General features: G+C 37.0%; 1 protein-coding gene across 1 annotated transcript in view; it reads left to right on the forward strand.

Annotated features, from left to right (window-relative positions):
* The window catches only part of LOC136836310 (protein abrupt-like), a 634746-nt gene that overhangs the window by 294702 nt on the left and 317595 nt on the right, over positions 1–22449 (forward strand). The gene's annotated exons all lie outside the window — the stretch shown is intronic.

Raw genomic sequence — 22449 nt, forward strand, 5'->3', positions numbered from 1 at the left:
AGTATAGCATTGAACTTGAGGATGTAAGATATATAACTTCCAACCAAAAATGCTTAATTTGTTTTAACGATGTTCATTTAATCTATCGTTTTAGTAATGCGATTAAGAAAATCTTTAGATCAATCAAAGAGAGCTAAATTTTCATGAATATATAATATTGAAAAGCATATGAATGTCAGTTTGTAGGATACGTGTGCAATACGAGTACGGACTTTTTATTCAGGTAAATGTATGTATATGGGATCATTCATAAATCTACCAGCTACTTCGGTTTATTTTTGGAGGAAGGTTTTTACGTGACATGCTTCTTCGGGTTATTCAGCATTAGATGCTAATTTTACATTAAATTCTGATGCTTTATAACCCAGTTCAGTATCCTTTGTCTTTCGTTACTGTCTCAGTTTTATACGTGGGACCGATGTGGAGCTTCAGGTATTTCTGTATTGTGATGACGATCATGAATATTATATATATATATATATATATATATATATATATATATATATATATATATATATATATATATATATATATATATATATATATATATATATATCTTCTTTCTTTTTCTTTTAACGTGCTTTTATTCCCATTTTTGTATGGGGTAAACGATGCCTTCTTTTGAAGGACTTTTGACAGACCTGTGGTCTCGATCAGGCTGCCCTGCCTGACATCGCTTAGACCCCGGTACGTATGTTTCATGTATCATACCAGACCCAACGCCCTTTCTCCCCAGCAGCGAGAAGTTATTGCTATGGCCTATATATATATATATATATATATATATATATATATATATATATATATATATATATATATATATAAACGAAAACGTTCACATATACAATTTATTGCAACGTTTCAAAGCTCCAGGCTTCATTTTCAAGCTAGAAAAGTACCCAAAATATAACCGTGAAAATATAAAAATACATTTAAAGTAAACATAAGAAGTGAAGATTAAAATTATATACACTTTAAGATTAACTTAAAATAATATACACAATAAAATTTAATAGTACACCCGTAAAAAGGAGAAACCACAAGGTATGTAAAGAGAAGACTGACAAGGAAACAGGGTTCAGAGTGTGGGCACGGCTCGGCTCAAGAGAGGTTGACAAGAATGGAGATAGCCTGCTTGTTTAAGGGGCGGGGGAGGGGGCGGGGGACAAGCTGCTTAGTGAATAACGACACAGTGATAACCATCACTGTTGTTGGTTGGATGCCCTGCCTAAAATCTCGAAGTCTTTATGATGAATCTTATGTTTGCATCTGTAGGTATGTTCTCTGATGTTTGAGAACTCCGGAGATGAAAGTTTGATTCCAGCTCTGTAACGGACCGCGTTATGGCTGTCTGTCAATGCGGGCATTGAGCAACCTTAGTTTGGATCCGATATACTGTAGATTCCTCGATCACATCGAGGACTAGTAAACATAAACCATACTAGAAGTCATAAGTGGATGTAAAGGGTCTTTAAAATGAAACAGGCAACCTATAGATAAAAAGTATGATGGGATAATATTTACTTTTATAGCTGGGAGATGACTTGATATAAGTTTATGAGTTCTTTTTAAAGTGTTCCAGTGAATGAATGGCAATCTGGCCATAGAAAGGCATCTTTAGAGCATCGGGTACAGGGTGGCATGGAATAAAAACGTTATTTTGGAACTTAGCAACAGATTTATAAAAACAAAATGGATGGACAACAATTATTAACAAAATATTGTTAGAGATATTTAATTTCCTCATGTAATGCCTGACAGCTGTAAGTGAAGGAATATGTTCGATGAAGTAAGGTCATTATGGGATTCAGCCTAAAATCACGAAAACAATGGCTATAAAAGTTTGTACCCAATCCGGTAAAGGTTGTCTTCCTACGTACTGTACTGACGAGCTAAACCCCTTTTGGTGGCGTGTGACAAGAATGTCCAAGGAAGATAGTGTTCCTGTGTTCGTGCTCTAGAGTAAGCTGGATGTAGGGGTGAAATTAATGAATAAAATTAAGAAACCTTTCGGCGTCAGAACCTGTTCAGAAAAGAGCAAAGGTATCATCAACATACCTTTTGTAACATAGCGGATGGTAACTGAGAGGGCAGGGGTCGAGCACATGCTCTTCCAGCGAGCCCGTAAAGTTGCCTGCAAATATAGGGCCTAGTGGAGAGGAGAGCCCATCCATTTGGCTGTGAGCACTTCTGTTAAAAAGAAAAACAGTGTCCAACACTAGTAGGTCTAACAATTTTTTAAATTCAGATTTATTAAAACCATTAAAAACAGTGTCATTGCAAGGATAAAAAGCTTATCTAGGATAATTAGAACAAAATATTTCCACATCGAAACTTACCGTAACCAGATCAGCGTCTTGAGGTAAAATCGCAGATTTAAAGGCTGAGGAGTTTTAAGGCTGTAATGATTTTCAGCCAAGGGGGTAAACAACGGAACTAGGAACTTACTTAGTTTATAATTAGCGTTATTATATGAGGCCAGGATAGGGCAAATAGAGATGTTGTCTTTATGGATTTTCGGTAAACCGTACATTAGTCCATAGGAAGAACCTGTGCTGTATAAAGATTGATAGGTGTCTGTAGTTATGATGTCGTGGTCTAAGTTCTTGAGAAGCCTTTTGATACTGTTCTCTACCTTGAATAAGGTGGAATAGTCGGGAGGACCAGGCTTTTTGAATTTGGCATTGTCACTCAAAATTGCTTCGATCTTAGTAATATAATAATTTTTATCAAAAGTAACCACGCCTTTACCTTCAACCCGGGCGAGTAACGGTGATGTCGTTATTTTTGACTAAAGACTTGAGAATAAGGTCTTCATTCTTGAAGAAGAGAAACCAGTTGATTGTCAGTTTACAGAAAAAGTTCGGTTGGCTCAGGTCTGGAAAACATGAGTCCTAAACTGCTAAAATAAAAACTGTATATATAAAAGATTCAAACCGGGCAAGCTACAATCTAATCCAAAGGAGAGAAGGACTCTTCTCGTTTCGTTATTAGAAAATAATTGGAAAACTTAATAACAGTCTTGTTGGTGGTATGGAAGCTAGGAATGGTTGGTCCATTTTACACGTGTACTATTTACTGTGTACATAATTCTAACTTAATCTCAAAGAGTATATAATTTTAACCTATACTTCTTAATATTTACTTTGCTTGTATTATTATATTTTCACGTTTTTATTTTGTGTACTTGATAGCTTGAAAATGAAGCCTAGAGCTTTGTAACGTAGCAACAAAGTGTATACATGAACGCATAATTTTCAGCATTAAGCCTCTTTCACAACAGAGGTGACTCCTGAGAAAAAACTAGATAACGATCACTGCCACATGAAACCAACCTGCACACATTGTGCCATTCTTATCCTGCATGCATTCTCTTCCTTTCTGGATGTTAATGCTTTCTTTGTAATACACACACACACACACACACACACACACACACACACACACACACACACACACACATATATATATATATTTGTGCCGGCATTATCTGTCCGTCAGCACTTTTGTCTGTCCGCACTTTTTTCTGTCAGCACTTTTTCTGTCCGCCTTCAGATCTTAAAAACTACTAAGGCTAGAGGGCTGCAAATTGGTATGTTGATCATCCATCCTCCATTCATCAAACATACCAAATTGCAGCCCTCAAACCTCAGTAGTTTTTATTTTATTTAGGTTAAAGTTAACCATAATCGTGCTTCTGGCAACGATAGAGGATAGGCCACCACCGGCACGTGGTTAAAGTTTCATGGGCCGCGGCTCATACAGCATTATACCAAGACCATTGATTATAAGCGAAGTCCATGGTCCTGTGCAGCTAAGCCCCGACCACTTTACGCCAGTGATTGGCCAGCTCTCAAAAGGGGAATGACGTCACACTAGTTAACGGCCCAAATGACTGAAAGGACGGATTTGACCCCTTTCGGTCATGTTGAGCTCCGCTCATGAATGATGACACCACAGATTTGAGTCCTGGAATTGAGAAGTCTGCAATTGATATCTCCCATAAAAGATTAGTTATATAATATCTTTATGAAGATCTTGGATCATTCTGTCTGTGCATCTTTTTTTTATGTTGATCATGCACAGCGTACATACACAAGCTTCTTGCTTTCTTTCATTTAAATTGGTGTTGTTGTACATAAGCGATTCCGCATAGACCACAGTAATTGAAATGAAGCATAGACTTATGCAGCCAGTTCCGATATTAGGGTATTAATTCATCATAATCCTGCATATCAAATGCTAATATCATTGTGAGATTAGGCCTACGCGATATATAATGTATAAGCATACGGTGAAATGTACGCGTATAAGCATGTGCATATACACATACATGTGTACTTGTGTCGTTCATGGCCGTATAGCCGGGCGGCGAGACAAATCAATGACATAACTCCACGTTTTGATACCACATGTACCATAGCGCCATGGCACATCACAGTCATAGACCAATCATAGGGCTGTCTCAGCCTTAATAGTCAAGAAAAGGGGTTGGAAGAAATTGTGGATATTTTCACACAAAACTATCGAACTGCTCTCAGTGAATTACATTGAAAATATATCAAACAAATTTCTAATAACTTACAAAAGGACTTGAAAACTTTCTAAAAGTCATACTGTCCTGCCATTTCGAGTTTACCTTCATTTACAAAGTATAAGAGGTTGCAGACATGCCTCCTCTGGGAACATGACTTCATGTAGGCCTACTATGCATAGGTGGTTGATAAAGTATATCTTCATACCTGTAACCATCTCTTGCCTTATATAGTTATGCAAATTATATTTTTCTTCTTGTGTGGGTGTTTTCCAGTGTATGGTCGCATAACATTTTCCATAATGCCAAAGGCTGTAGCATTTCTTTGAAAATGAAGGCTATGGTAGGAAGGCTTCCAAGTCTAAGATACTTAACGAAATAAGAAAAAATAAATGACAGCTGAAAAACTTGTGTGAACGTATGATCCAGACCAGTCTGTCTCAGTAGCCCGAACTGCTGATGCATTGAAAATATATTTACAGAAGGGATAACAAAATTATATTACTTGTAGTTTCTTTGGGGCTTTTGCTTTCTTTGTAGAAGGCGTTAAGATACTTAACGAAATAAGAAGACAAAAATGACAGCTGAAAAACTTGTGAGAGATGATCCAGAGTCTTCAGTAATGCACTTGCTTTTGGGGCTTCTTGTAGATTACCCTTTTGGACAAAAGGGTCTAAGAGTCTCTTCTCTCTCTCTCTCTCTCTCTCTCTCTCTCTCTCTCTCTCTCTCTCTCTCTGTTGTTAGGAGAAAATTCTAGCGTAGACTATATTCATAAAGATCTCGATTACTTTTAATTCAAAACAGATAACTAAATTTCAGTTAACAATAGCAGGCAGATAATTCTTTACACTAGTATTTTATGTTTATGTTTATTCTGCAGTGTTAGGTTACCATATAAAAATTTTTTGAAGACACTACAAGCACCATAACAGCAGCAACAAAAACAAGAATAACCACAAAAACCACAATAAAACGGCTGAATATTAGATAGGGATAGGCCTATAACCCAAACGTCATAAACTGCGTAAACCAACAAAAAGACATAGGACATTATAGGTCTACCACTGTAGGGGGATAGTGCCATCAGTGCACCTCATGCGGTGCACTGTAGGCATTACTTAAGGTTCTTTGCAGCGTGCTTCGGCCCCTACCTGCAACCCCTTTTGTTCCTTTTACTGTACCTCCTTTCATATTCTCCTCCTTTCATCTTACTTTCCTCAACTCTCTCCTAACAAATTGATTCATTGTGCAGCTGGTACACCTTTCAGACCTTTGGCTGTCAATTTCCATTTCAGCGCTGAATGACCTCGCAGGTTCCAGTGCTTGTCCTTTGGCCTAAATTGTATATTCAGTTCAATTCAATTATAGGTCTACGCCATTTTATGATCCTTTTATTCCGAAAGGAGAAAATGTCCTTAACAAAATTCTCAGCAAGTTATATCCAATAAGACTCGTATAGCCTATCATACTGTAACTTTAAGTTAAACATAGGCCTATTCTGGTTTAGTAGAGTGCAGTCGACTACTGCTCGTCATCCCACCGAGTGTGTAAACGATTTCAATGAAATCGATTTTATGTGTATTAAAATGTAATAAAATTTCCTAAAATCAATATGAAATACCAGTCTGCATAGCACTGAGAAAGTCTTTGTGTTTAAGTTAAGAATGGCGAGCACGCTTCACAATATCAGACGGTAATTATTATTGTCCTGTCATTCAAGTGCACCGATTCGAACGCAAGACATTCCCTGTGTCACTTCCGTATTCAGGTGAACCTCATTTACGAAAACAACATTGTAGCATCACGGCTGACTTTATTCATATTTTCCAATTTTTTACCATTTTTAGGGAGATGCGTATTATGATTCTATTTCAGGGTATAATATAACGTTTCTTTTGATAATCAGCAGAAGTATTTTAGTTCAGTAAAACAACCATTGCAGAATGAATGAAGATGAAACCACTGCCAACCAATCAGCTTCAAGGGATGGTCGTGACTTAATCAGTGGGCGGGGCTTAGCTGAAAAGAGCGGTGGATTTTGCTATATACGATGTCCAGAAAACTCGAGTGCGCCGAAGAAACTTCAGCGCATTTTTTACTTGTTTATTTAGTTATTCATTTGTGAAGATTTTGCATGAAATTGCCCTTTACAGAAATATTTCCGTAGGTGATGGCGTGTCCGTAGTGTGACGTCTCTATCCGTTAGCAGACGAATTTCCGTCAGTGAGCAGCCCTGCCATGCCAGGCAAAGGCTCGATACTTCGTTAAGCATTAGGGTAGCCCTATACGAAGCTTTGCTCGCGGTTTCTCCATTTCTGACGTTACACTGAGCAGCGTTTGCAGAGCAAAGCTCGCCCGTATGGACGGGGCCTTATAAGTAGATACTACGAGCTTCCTCCCGATCTTTTTCACCCTCCCTGCTGCCTTTCTTGCTGCACCTGTTCTGTGACTTCTCTCTTCCCTCATTTTACCGCCATCCTAAGCGCTTATCCCAAATCCCTGTATGAATCAAATGCTTCCATTCTTTCTAGATCCTTATGAATTCCTAACTTATTCTTGTTCGCATATACTCTTTTCATGCAAACACTTTCAGAATCTTTTACCAAACTCTGAAATTTCTTTTCTCCATCCCAAATCATTTACTGTATGATCCACAAACAACAGCCGTTCCACACTCCATTCACAATCCATCTTTCGTTATCCCCACAGCTTTGCAGCTAAATCTACTGTCTATTTTCTGACTTCTCGTGTCACCCTGTCCATAAACACACTAAACCAGTCACTCCCCCACTTATAAATTTTCAACACATGGTTCATTTCCTTAATAAAATTTTATCGGATCTCAATAACTTATTATCTATACCACATATCTTAAACACCCTGTACATTGCCTCAACAAGTCTATCATAAGTTTTCTGTGGGTCCATGTATGACACATACAACTTCTTCCTTTACTTTCAAACTTCCCACATAACTGTTTCATGAGAAACACTTGATCCTCACACCTCCTTATCTATTTAATCCCAAGTTCCTCTTCACCTCATCAATCCTTATGTCACCTCTCCAACTTATTCCATCAAAATTCTACCCGACGCTTTCCCGAAAGAAGGGACAGTCGTTCTACTCTTCAAATGTCCTGTGACCTTTCTTGCCGTTACAGGTCGTGTCATCTAAAGAGGTACTTGATAGCACATGTCAGTTACCTATCTCCAAAGATTTTTCTTTTAGACATGCGCACTCATTCGTTTTCCAATTACCATATTTAACCACCCTTCCTCTTCCTCTCTCTCGTGCTCTCTCCATTGATATATATATATATTACATATATATATATATATATATATATATATATATATATATATATACATATATATATATATATATATATAAATATATACATTTATATATATTTAAATATATTTATATTATGTATATATGTGTGTGTGTGACCGTCCAAGTGTGCAGTTCGTGATTGATCAGTTTTGCTGAGATTTTCGTTATTATGTAACAGTTTCTTTTTTTGAGCACAGGAGGCCATTTAGTAAAGGAACAGTTTCCATTTCAAATTGTCATATAAGGCTTTGAATATCTTTGTCTCATCTTGGTTAACCCCTGCAATATGCATTCTTATATTCATTCGATTAAGTTAGATGTTTTGTGCTTCGATGTCTGTACTGAAGACGGAATGACACTGTGCCTAAGCCTCCTTTCCTTCGCTCGTCGAAGTCAAGAATCAATGCAATCCATTCCTGACCTCCTCATTCTACGTGTATCACCTGCTCCATACAAGAGTCTCTCTCTCTCTCTCTCTCTCTCTCTCTCTCTCTCTCTCTCTCTCTCTCTCTCTCTCTCTCTCTCTCTCTCTCTCACGGGTTCACATACTGCGCGCCGGTCTTCCCGATTCTATCTGCTATATTAAGGTTACATTCTGCACGTTTTTATACTTACATGTCGGAATGCTCTTACTGCACATGCATCTCATTTTTCTGTTATACAGTATTTCTTCGGTGATGTAATATATTAATTTTTCCTTTTTGTAAAATGTGATTTAACACTATTTCTACCGTGTTCTTTTTTTTCTTTAGTTAAACTACTTTGACTATTAGAACTGTGGCACGAATAACCTACAATACATTACCAGGATTTTCTTTTTATATAGTATTTCTTCTGTGATGTTTGCATGAGTTTTTAGCTTAAAAAATAATTTTTTATAAAAACTTTAGTTTTAAATCCTCTCTCTCTCTCTCTCTCTCTCTCTCTCTCTCTCTCTCTCTCTCTCTCTCTCTCTCTCTCTCTCTCTGTCGATGAATGTTCACTTTTTGTCTCCTTTGGGCACTTATCACTTCCCCCTTTTTATCTGGCTCTTCACAAAGTACTCATTTCCTCCTCCTCCACCTCCTTCTCTCCTGTGCCTACTCCTCTCCCTCTCACTTCTCCTTAATCTCCTTCAACCGTCCTCTCCCCACACGGAGTTCTAGTTGATAATCACCATCTCTCTCTCTCTCTCTCTCTCTCTCTCTCTCTCTCTCTCTCTCTCTCTCTTGTGTTACATTTTATCGTGATTCTGGCTTTTGCTATTGATTACCTAAAGTGTTATTCGTTTCTTAGGACGCGTCTTACCCAATTATTTGGGCAAATCCTGACGATACTGTGTGAATGCCGTAGCGGTTATTAGTGTATTACGTACTGGTAACGGCATCTGCCAGAGAGCATTGTGGTCTTACAGCCAGTCATAATTTAGAATAAAAGTTATTGTTTTGTTTACTCTTGCTCGAGCTTTTACTGTTGTTATTAAAAAAACTCTGTTATCTGATAAATGAAGAGGGTATCGTTCTAAAATATGACCTTTTTTCGAGTGTAAGTCTGGGGTATGTTGTAGAAAATACATTTCCGTTCCTGGAGTTGTACGAGGACTAAGGTCCTTCTAGTGGAGCTTAAGGAACTGAGGTGTATTTTTAACAGCATACCAAGATTTTTACTTGAAAAGTGGTCTTGAATCATCCCCATCTTTCAAGAAAGCGACTGTTCTTCATAGTCTTTAGTATCATTTTATTCAGTGTGTCGTGGGTTAGGTTCCCAGTCTCTTAATTCTTATTCAGTCTCTCTTTCGCTGTTTTCCCCTCTTCCTCTTCCTGTTCTGCTGAGTTGAAATTCTCGTTTCTTGTGAGTGCACATACGGTGAGACAAGTCCTGTTAGCCTCTCGAGTCTCTCATCGAAATGTCAAGAAGACCTGGAAACATCCTTTAGAATGGTGCTATTTTTTTCATAAGCATCTCATATGCACACATTTCAGCCTTGCTATAACGTTCGTTTTGATATGCAAGATTTTATGAAGTAAGTTCTACAATTGATTCCGGGATATTTTGGGCTAAATGGAAATTAGATACCCTAGTAAGGCCTAAATTCAGGGTTCTGCTTTCTTCAGAGATCACAACTCTGTCGGTAGGAAGTGTGCAACTAACGGTTCAACAACCCAGTTGTGATTTTGAATCCCTGCAGATGATGGCGGTCATCTTGAAATCTCTCTGTTTTTATCTCTCATATTTTGTATTTTATTTATTTCACATTATTATATGTTCTTTCCCACGTACGGAAATATTATCTGGAAGCTTGCTTTGTAAGAATGTTCACACGGTTAGATAATAATAATAATAATAATAATAATAATAATAATAATAATAATAATAATAATAATAATAATAATATGTAATGTGTTTCCCAGCAATTGTTTGGGAGCCTCGCACCCCACTGGCCTTCGTTCAAACTTTGGAACAGCACGGAGCTTATTAGTGAGTGGACTTTGCTGTTTCGACCCTCTTTTGAGTTACCGTAATTTTTGACGGTATGAGTACGCTGGTGAGACTAATTAAAAACTATAGTAAAGCAGCGCAACTCATCGTTAAGCCTGAGTCATGGGGAAATTATGGGGCTGATTCATTAAGATGAGGAACTGAATTTCAATACACTAGCGAAGACTCTCCAAAGATTGGTGATAAATATATTTCATCCTTAATCTCGCTACTATTGGTGTTGTTGTTGTCGTTGTTCTGCGTTTATTTGTCTTGATGTTGTGCGGCAGAGAAATTTTTACCATAGTTTATGATGAACTTGGTAGAAAATGCATTTGCCTTTCATTTTATATTTGGCATTAGTTTTTAGATATTCACCTTTTGTAGTAAACCCTTTCAGTTATATCTTCGTTAGTTGGTTAATACCATCAACATTTGACTCAGAATTTCAATGTAACATAAAAATTTTATAAAATTGTGTTACAAGCATTCCATTCCATAAAGAGTTTGGAGAGTCTGCAGGCTAGATTAGAGAAAACGCTTGCATATTTACCTGTAGTGTCATGGAGATGAAACCTCAGATTCTTCCACGAGAGATGTTGTTGAATAAGGTACGTCTTTAGGATTGTTCCTTTATGTCACTTGTCTCGGCCAGTATCAGGATTCACTATTTTAATTCACTGATTATCAAATGTTTAAGAGTTCAACAATGCATAAATCGACTTCATAACGTATACAGTAAAAACAGAGCATGATTTGGTTGCAGAGCAAGTGCGGTGAAAACAACACATGCAATAAACATACCTTTCGTTCTTCACAAGTATTTACGGTAAGCGAGTTTCAGCTGCTTTGTGACTAAACAAAATATCAGCAACAGCGTAGAATTTTGATTGAGAAAGTAATATAAATGGATTGATAGATGAAGAACAGCTGGGTTTAAACAAGTCTGAGGATGTGTTGATCAGTTATTTGCTGTAAAACAGTTGTGTGAGAAGTTTTAAGGAAAAGCAAAAACCTGTTTGTGTATACGTGGATCTAGAATAGCTAATGATAGCTCCAACAGAGGAAATATGGACAGTGTTGAGAATCTTTGATTAATGGTGCAGATGGTAAGTTTTTGTGATAGAAGTGAAATGTGTTGTAGAATATTTATATTGGTGAATGATTGATTAGGTGTAAAAGTGGATTTGAGACAAGGGTGTGTTACGTCTCCATTGCTGTTCAATATCTGTATGGATGGAGCGATACAAAAAGCCAGAGAAGAGATAGTGGATGCAGATACAGAGCTGTGAGAAAAGAAAGAAAATAAGAGGTGAATGGAGTGTCGAATGGTTAATATTTCCTAAAGGTACAATGATAATTAGGAATAGTGTTGGGAAAATCATAAACAGCTAATATTTTGAAAGTCTTTGCAAGAGGAGAACTTTAAAAGTGATAGTGCCACTAGTAAAGTTACGAAGGTCAGCGCAAACCAGGAAAATGGAGCAGTAAATGTGATGATTTTTGATAGAGGAATGGAAGTGTGTGATTCATACTGGTATTTGGCTCCGTAGGGGGGTAGTGCCGTTAGTGCACCTCATGCGGCGCACTGTAGGCATGACTTAAGGTTCTTTGCAGCGTGCCTTCGGCCCCTAACTGCAACCCCTTTCGTTCCTTTTACTGTACCTCCTTTCACATTTTCTTTCTTCCATCTTACTTTCCTACCTCTCCTAAAAATTAATTCAGAGTGCAACTGCCAGGTTTTCCTCGTGTTAACCTTTCAAACCTTTTACTGTCAATTTCCGTTTCAGAGCTGAATGACCTCATAGGTCCCAGTGCTTGGCCTTTGGCCTAAATTTTATATTCAATTCAATACTGGTATTTGGGAATAAACATAACTTATTTTGGTAGGATAAGAGAAGACGCCAGCAGTCGCAAATGGGTGAAGTAAGAAAGGCGGGTGGGAGAGTGCCAAAGATTGGAAGAGATTTGATTGTCCATGGAAGCCAAGATGGTATCTCCAGGAATTACTGAGCAACTCGCCATTATCGAAGTGCAGTGTGAATGATGAATGCGTATGAAAGAAAAATGTTGTGACAACAGTACTGAGATGAGCAGTTTGCCCAGCATGTGTGGCATAAGAAGAACTGAATAGGAGAGAAATGAGGAGAAACACAGAACTTGTGAAAAAGTTAGCACAGGTGAAAGGAAAGATGAGAATGTTTTGGGATGATTTGGTGAGGCCGGAAGAATGGAGAACTATAATTCAGAATTCTTAACAAGGTTGAGGAGAAGGCTGGATGGATGGATGGATGGCGAGGAAGAGGTGCTGCAAAGTGCGAGAGTGCATGCCAGAGGTGACTTGCACTGTGGGAAATGGGTTCAAAGAGCCTTTGATGAGCTTTTTTGGTGAAAAGCAAATGTGTGGAAGTTTATTTCACAGGGGCTCATCCATGACTGAGCGCTTAGAGTAAAGGTGTGTCAGTCAGTGACTTTTTTTTCATGGCGAACGGCCAGTTGTTATGAAAAAATATATCGATAATTTAATGTGTATATATGTACGTGTTGAAGAGGAACACGAAATTGCACCTAACCGTCATGGAAAAATAATGTATTTAATTTCTTAATGCTTTGTTTTCATTGTTTAACCTATATGCTTCAGGAGCTGAAGTTCGGTTCCACTGAATATTATCAGGAAGTAGAGAGAGAGAGAGAGAGAGAATTTTACGGCCTAGGACGTGTAGAAGAGGTCATGTAAGAAACTCAAACACTCAGTGGAAACGCACTAATGCTATAATGCTATTAACATCAAACGACACACCCACACATTCTATGGACCCCCCTGACAAGATTCTAATTTTGAATATATATAGATTACTGCTATAAGTTCGATTAGGGCATTTTTTAGAGAAAGTTATATAACGATAATAATAACAATAGTGTTAGCGATGAACCCTTTAACTTTCGTTTTCTTTTCGCAGATGTAGTTATTGCATGTGCACATGCATTGTCTGGTAAGACAAGATAAACTCATGTCAGAGAAGTATTTCCACATGTTTGATGTATAAGATACTTTTGGATAGTCAATATAGCTATAATAATTGGTGTTGTGTTGTTCATGGTATGCTTCAAATCAGGTATATTATCGATTGTGGATTATTTTATCTTATAAAAACAGTTCTGATAGCAATCCCTTTTGGCAAATGTATCGTAGGCTAAGCAATGAGCGCTTAACTTCTCGAATTTCTTTTACTTTTTAAAAATCCCAAATACCAAACTAACTGAATAAGGTCCCTTTCCCCGTGCACATGGATCCAAAAATATTAGGCAACCCAGTAGCTAAGCGATCGTTGTTTCCCCCGTGTTTTCCCATGGATCGGGTGTATGTTACGAGCACATTTTATATATACCCAATAAACAAGCACGTATATATATATATATATTTATATATATATATATATATATATATATATATATATATATACATATATATATATATACTCATGTATATGTACATATGTGTGTGTGTATATATATATATATATATATATATATATATATATATATATATATATATATAAATATATATTCTGTATTTTGATATATAAATATATATTATATATATATACAAATTTTAAATAATATATATATATATATATATATATATATATATATATATATATATATATACACACACACACATGTCCTTGTGTGTTTGGGTATGTATAAAATCTGCTTGTTACATTCACCAGACCTATGGTAAATATTTTCTGTTCAGAGACAAATTTTGAATATATATATATATATATATATATATATATATATATATATATATATATATGTGTGTGTGTGTGTGTATGTATGTGTGTCTGTGTATACACATACACACACACACATATACATATATATATATATATATATATATATATATATATATATATATATTCAAATATATATATTCAAAATTTGCCTTTCGTATAGAAAGTATTTACCATACTTAAAATACCACGTAGCGTTTCAAGTACCGTTTCGGAATTACAGTTCCCGTAGTCGTAAATTGTTCGGACGTAAAATGAGTTTCATTGCTCTGAAAAGAAAAATCGGCAATGGAGAAGAATACCTATAGTATAGAGTACGGGTCTTTGTTAACTTCCAACAGCAGTCAAAAGGAGGCATACTTTATAGTGAAGTGACCTTTGTCATATCATTAATACATCAGAAACACGTACTAAGCTTAATTTCGAGCAATAACCAGTATGCTGCCGCATTCTTTTTTTCTTTACTGCTTCATAATTAAATTCAGTTAGAAACTTCGAAAGTCAGTGAGGCTTCATTTGCGTAGCGTCGGACTGGCGCATTTTGGCCTAGGTGTACTACCATCTTATCTCCCTAGGCCACCTACTTAACTATGTAGCCGTTCCACCGCTTTCTTTGATTCCAACTACATCGTTTATTCAACTATTATAGCATATATATATATATATATATATATATATATATATATATATATATATATATATATATATATATATATATATATATATATATATATATATATATATATATATATATATATATTATATATATATATGTGTATGTATATATATTATACACACACAGACACACACAACAGGTTGTTTGCCCAGAAACTACCTTTTGAAGTGCCTAGAAAACGCAAATCGAAAGGACACCGTATTCTTGATAGGGTTAATATTAGCCTTAAAAGACTGACACACGTCTTGTGAATGAGTGTCAAACGGAAGAAAGAAAGTTTCATGTCCACTTTCATTATACCGCAATTACTTCAAGTAACATCGGAGCTTAGAATTCTTGTGAAAAGGCTTTTACAAATATGTCGAAATGTTTCGTATTTTTGCCCTGTTTTTCTTAAATAATGTGAATTTGGTAGTCGAAGAGCCTGAGGGATGCAGCTAATCCTTCTGTTTTTTTTTTTTTTTTTTTTTTTTGTAATATTGATCAGAATCGAGTTGTTTCTACTTTGAATATATCATTCGTGCATCTTCCCAGTCTCCAAGAACTGGGAAGTGCAAACAATTCTTGGTGATTCTCATTTGTGTGTTACTGTTGTCTGCTTAGCATATTAACCCAGTACATACCGGTACCAGTATGTACTCAAATGAAATAATTACATATATATATATGTATATACATTATACATATATATAAATATATATATATACAGTATATATATATATATATATATACATATACATATACACATACACATACACGTCTTGGTTATACCGTATAAACGAAGCGAGAAAGATCGTATTTCCGACTGGCAGACAAGACATGAAAACTTTAAAATATGTTGCTTCTGATACGTGAATATTAATACTAATATTAATTATAGGCGTATTACGATAAGGTTCCCAGTTAGCCAATGAAGGTGAAGGAGCACCTCTTGAATGGAAGTGGGGAATTTCTGGCGTCTGAAACTAGGAAGCCATTGGTGCGGAGATGTCGGTTTTTTACCCCCAGCTTTTTTGCCCCATCTTTCATCCATCGTTCCTCCGGCATCGAAAATAACATTTTGCTCGAGATGCCACGTTTATCCACAGGCTGGAGAGATTCCATTATAAGTTCAAGCTATGTTGGCAGAGTAAAGTTGTATCACTGTAAAAGTTAAAAAAGGATTAGTAAATTGGATTTCTGAGTGGGTGTCGCCAGCCTCCGCTATTGTCATATTAACTCCAGTCATAAAACCTAGGAAGGCAAGACGAACAGAAATTGCCGTTATTGAAGTTTTCCATTCTACGCGTTCACTCCAATTCTGGTTTCTGATATTTATCGACTATTCTTTCACCATAATTGGCAACGATGTGCTTTGATTCGAACCCCCTTCATTTGCCGTTTCACTTGGCGTTTCATTGGAAAAGTCTAAACATCGCAATGCCTGTGATGAAAGAAGGATTCTCTTCCGCTGAACGTCTTCCGGTCTTGTTGCTGAGAATGACTGTGATCACTAAAAGATATCGATATAAACCAACATTGTCAATTAATTAAGAAAAATCTGCGTCTTTCTTATACACCAGTAGGATTTTTCATACTAGGTCAGATCTGCATTTCGCATAAAATACTATTGTTCAATTTGTATTCGTTTAATTTGATTTCAGTATGTAGAAACGCGATTAAACTGAAGGGAAATATAAACATTTAGATATAATAATTATTGCAAAATTATTTTTACAGGACACAGACGGTCTGTGATCATTGTGACGTGACAGAGATTGATAACGAGTGTTTCAAGTTCCTGGTCAATGTCTTTTGCCTGGCTTCTTTCACTATGTTCTAAAAGTCGCCGCTAGAGGGCCAAGTAGATAGATGGATGGTCGCCGACGTCATCCCAATCAGGGAAAAGGGGAATGAAGCTATGGTGGAGAAGGGTCGGGGGGACAGGCCGGTCTGAGGGGGAAAGGGCGGTACTCCAACCGAGAAATGGGGAGAATAGGTTGTTTGGGGGTTGGCGGGGGCCACTGTGGGAGGGCCTTGGAGGAGGAGAGGTTTAAGGTGTAGGGGGCCTTCCTCAAGTAAGTTGAACTCCAGTGATAGTGTTGAATAAGCTGGTCTTTAAGACCTTAAGCTTAATTGACTCGCTATAATGAAAGTCCTTTATCGATTCTATGGCTGTTGAAGGCTTCAGGCCAAGACTTTGGCTCTCTCTTTCTCTCTCTCTCTCTGTCTCTCTCTCTCTCTCTGGTATTACACTTTGAGTAAAAAAAAGGTGCGTTTGTTTGATTTCTAATGTAGGAAGGAAAATGAAATAGTTTGCCGTTTGCCTACGTTGGAAGTACCTTAATAGTTGCAGGGCTGAGGTTCGGTAATAACAAGTTTTATAACGCGATGATTGAAGTCTGCCTCCACGACGTTAGTGAAAATTAGAGATGCTGTCTTTTCTTTTCAAGGCTTCGCTTTCAGTACTGGAGATATAGTTTGTTTGCTTACCGATCTTGGACCAGTTTACTTGAATCTTCATACTGTTGTCGTGTCTCCTCCATATGACCATTTAAAAGATATCGCTATCAATGCCGGTAGTCGATTCTAACTTTTTTGCTTTTTAAACAGTAGAGTTTTTGTATAGTTACTCTTTTGTACCCCTTCCTATAATTATAATAGTGAGGATATTCTTAAAGCTCCTGGTTGCGTCGTATGATATCTCTTACGACGTAGCCATTGCTTTATTTTGTTTTATACTTTTTACCTCAAAGGGGCAGTTTGTCGTTGCATCGAGAGATTTCTTTTTTCGCAGCGGCCCCCCAGAATTTTTGCCTAGATCGTTCTCCCTCTTACGCCCAAACATCTTCATTGCCCCATCGGGTCTCTCTCACTGGAACCTCCTGTGCATCAGTATACAAATTCTCCTTTGAAGCTGCGGGCTAGTTGTTTGGTTAACTGTGAAGTATGTAATGTTCATTTTGTTATTTCGTATTTTCCATGACTGACGCTCCACTTACTAAAAAGTTCTTTCTTGTCTGAATCCTGGCCGGAAAAGATGCGCTTATCATCTTTTGATAGGGAAGAGTGATATGCAGTATGGTATTTAATAACCGAAACACCTTATTCAGCTCTTGTCGCCTTCCATTTTTATGACATCACATTTTTCACTTTTCGTCCCTCACGTACGTTTTCTAGTATTGCTGTTATGTACTTTTAGTATTGCATCTCCTACTGTAAGGAGTTTTTATCTATGTATTTTGTATCTTCTCTCGTTTCCCCTTTAGACGGTGGCTTCAGAGGAGGTTAACCATCTGGGTCTCAGCTAGTCTAATTGTGACAAGGCTCATAGCCTCAGCACCTTTCTCTAGTTGACTAATCAGTAGGTACATCATTTACTCGTTAGGTCAGCAGAGACACTCAGTTTTCAGAGGAGAGGACCACCACGTCCCGCTGGCCCTAGATACAGTTCAGGTCATCGTATACACACACACACACACATATATATATACTGTATATATATATATATATATATATATATATATATATATATATATATATATACATATATATATATACATATATATACATTATGTGATATATATATATATATATATATATATATATATATTTAGATAGATATATGTGTGTGTTTGTGTGTTTGCGCGTATGTATGCACATATATACCGTCTTGTAGGCAATTGTAATCATCAATTCACTTACTCCTTCATGATATTGCTCTCTTCCAGAACTGAGATATAAATCGGTTCTTGTGACCTGCTCGGTTTTTTTTTTTTGAATGAAATGAGAAGAAAATGAAAATGAATACGTTCGTGTAATCCGTTGCCTTTCATCAGTGATTAGTGGCACGCGCAGAGCAGACCAGCAAAGGGATAGTGGCAGAGGAATCGAGGGTTATTTTTTCGTGCTTGTTACTGAATTATGAAATTTATCCTGATTTAATCATATTTATTTAATCCGTACATTTATTCGCCATTTACTCCCTGTCTATTCTTTTGGGATAAGGTCTTGCGTTCTTACCCTTTAAAAGCACTACTTCGTTCGGTTTTGCTTGTCTGTGGGGTTGTTTGTTTGGTGATTGCGTAAAACTGAGTGGAGATTTAGACGAGAATTTTACCGCACATGGCAAAAGTGATCAGATTGTTGGGCGCTACGAAAGCAGTTTTTGGAAGAGGGGACCATTTAGGCTGTAGACTGAGGTCCAGATTCAAAGGTGGCACGCTTAAACCGAAATCCGTGGCCGTTGCCCCAGATTTTGGACACCAGACTTATTGATTACTGTATATTCTTCTGCAAAGATAATAATAGCGGAGGTTATGTCTCCTCTTTACTTTTTTAGCGTTTGCTTGGATCCCGACTACTAACTGTTCCTGGTCGAACAAAAATGGATGTGCTCTTCGGAGGTTTGAGACTGGTGGACGCGTTCTGCGCGTGGAACTGTTTCCTCTCGCTCAAGCTTGATATCTCCTCTTTAATCAGTATTACGACATCTTGTCATGTACGACAAAGGAAAAAGACAGGATTTTTTTGGACACTGAACAGCTGATTATAATTGTTTGTTTTCCCGCCTATGGTTTTCTGCACGCTTAACAAAAACATTTAAATGTAATTGGAAATGCTCCTTGCCTTTATTCAGTGTTTGGTTACAAATTTTTCAATAAATGTATAAGGTTGAATTATTAGCTTCCTTTCAAATTTTAGAAAGATTGTCAGCCTGAGTATGGCGAGGAACTATCAAAAACTGTCTTATGTTAGAAATGTGTCTTCTTTATTTACCAAAGAAGAATCTATCCTCAAAATCATATTCTGCTTCTGTACGCGTACATCACCGACCCAAAAAAGCAGAGCCTTTGTTAATGGATGCTGCTTAATTTAACGTGACATTAAAAAGGAGGTAATGAGGCAACCTTTTCAGTGGACTGCTGCCATACCAGATTCGCCAGATGTGATTGCAATATTAGTCACCAGTTGATGCTTTAAACCTTCTCAGTCTTTGGTTTCCTGTGCGAATGTTAGAGGATTTGCCGATGGTTTTTGAGTTACATCTCTGTAAGTCTTTTTTTCACGGGACATGCTGGTGAACACGAATTGGCTCTTGTTCCAGTGAAGTAGATCAACCGAAAGACTGAATATTCCTGAAAATCCATTTCGGCAACATATTTCACGCAGGCTTTTTGCTATGTACGTAGTAACCTTTATGCTTCTCAGGACGACGACCCCGAAAAGCAGCTGTGGAGAATGATATCTTTGTGTTAGGACATTTTTCTCGTTACCCAGTGTATAATGAGATAGGCGGGTCGAAGAACTCTTTTCCATGATGGCTCTTGAAGCATTTTCTGTTATATGTTACTCTGGACACCTTGAAGTACAAGTACCTGTATGACTAGACAAGTCTCTCGAGTGTTTTAAGAATAAACATATTGTCAGCCTTAAATTAACTTTAACAGTAATGGTGTATTCCAGAGTACTTTCAGTGTGTCAAAAAAAAGTCTGAAAAGGTTAACAATGCCAGTCTTCTTCTTCATTCCCAATGCTATCCTAAACTAAGGGGTGGGTTGCCTTGATGAGTCTTCTCAGACTATTTCTGTCAAAAGCACCTTCCTCTGTTTAAACCCATCCTCTCCAAATTTTACTTTACACTTTGCCTCCCTCTCGACCTTCTACCCTTAACATTTCCCATCCAGGCCTTTATTCTTCACTGCTCCTGCATTTCTAATTTATTTATTTTCTAGCCTCGCTATTCACTCCAATTCCCGTTCCTCTTTCCACCTTAATGCCCATTTTTCTGAACCATTCATCATCACAGGTCAGATTACGGTACAAGAGATCTTTCTTTTTGGTTTATTCGTCATTCTTTTATCACACACTAATTCTGGCACCCTCTCGATTTCTCCACGACTTCTTTTATCCTGCTGTCAACTCCAACTCTACACCCATCCTCCTGCCTGTTTAAAATCTGGGCCTCTTCTATCTTGTATAAATAGCCTAGCCCCTGCCTGCTTGCTGGACACCATAACCTCAGTTTTACTCATATAGTATCCCATTCAAGAGACTCGAGACACTCTCTTACACTTCTTTGCAATTCTTCTTCAGTCTCTACCATAACTGCCAGATCATCTGCATACAACAGTTGCCATAAATTTTCGTTCTTAATCCCTTCACTCAGCACATCTATAACCAGTCAAACAGAAATGGCCTAAGTGCCCATCTTTGAAGTAATCCAACTACAACCTCAAATATTTCTGTTTTACCACAACCTGTTATTACCAATGTCTTTGCTCTTCTAAACATCATTCCAAGCAACCCAAACAACTTTTTTGCTGCTTTCAGTTTTCTAAACACCAAAATACTACCTCCCATGTATTCTTTAAATTTTAATTTTAAATTCATTATCTTGGGATCGAGCATAACCATAGTACAACCATTATTATCTTACTAAAACATTTTCTCTGATATCCCTTCAAAAGATGAGGTTTTATTAAGTGCATATCTGTAAATAGGAATATACATTCAGTTTGGTATTATTTCATGAATCTCACATAACTAAGCATATAATTGTATATTTTCATAAAGTATATAAATAAGGGAAGACTGAAACTGTGATTTGAACATTGAATTACCGTACACAAACGTCGGAGAATGGTTTTTTTTTTTTTAGCTATGATGTGTAGAGTTCATGTTAATTAAATCCTTTTTGATTCCTTTCGTCCTACAAATGTTTATTCATCTTTCATGACTGTGGAAGCGTAAGCATAGAATATTTTTCAGGTTTAGGACTTTACCCTCCTTCTCTCCTAAAGTGTACTTTGCATATGTAAAAGGCTATTTTTTCTTCTTAATCTTACTCCTTTCTTTTACCCTTTGCCGTTAACTAAGACATGATAATGGTTATGATAAAGCTAGAATTCATTAAAGACTGACTGTGCTGTTGCCGCTTTAACAGACCTTTATTGTCTGTCTGTTTCCTGTCTGTCCCGAGTGTCTGTCTGTCAGCCTTCCCAATTTCTTCAGTACCATTTCATCCGTCTGTCTATCTGTCAGCGTGAGCGGCCTTCACGCCCCGTCTTCCCACCATAAAGGATCTACTGAGTTACCCTTCTAAGCAATGTTGCCGGGAGCAGTCAGTCAGTGGAGTCTCTATCGGCCTATGAAGTTTCCAAAAGAAATCTTGTTTATTCAGGCCTATTGCAAGATCAGCTTTTCTAATCATTTTTCTTTTCAAGATGGATACCAGAAGCAGATGGAGAGGGAAAGAGGAATCAATATCAGAGTGGAAAATGATGATGATGGTGGTGATCGTGAAAAGTGGCTTGACTTAGAATGGTTATTATGAGCAGATATTTAGATTTTAAAACGAATACGAGGTTTCTGGAATTCTAATTTTACGAGTACGTGCACCGGCACACTTCAGTACACATGGTTTTCATGTTTATTCCGTTTAACTTGGTAGTTTGAAACATTAAATATTCGTTTTTCCAATGGCACCATGGCCGTTTTGCATTTACTATTTCTGTTTGATTTTTCTTTGAAATTCCAAAAAAATGTTGAAGTTTAGTTAATGATCTCTTTTCCACCACACCCCCATAACTTACTCTTTCTATAAAATTGTGAAAATTTTACATTTCTTAATGAAATGTATTGAACTGTGAGTCATATTAAAAATTCACTTT

This window comes from Macrobrachium rosenbergii, chromosome 4 (assembly GCF_040412425.1).
Source record: "Macrobrachium rosenbergii isolate ZJJX-2024 chromosome 4, ASM4041242v1, whole genome shotgun sequence".
NCBI lineage: Eukaryota > Metazoa > Arthropoda > Malacostraca > Decapoda > Palaemonidae > Macrobrachium > Macrobrachium rosenbergii.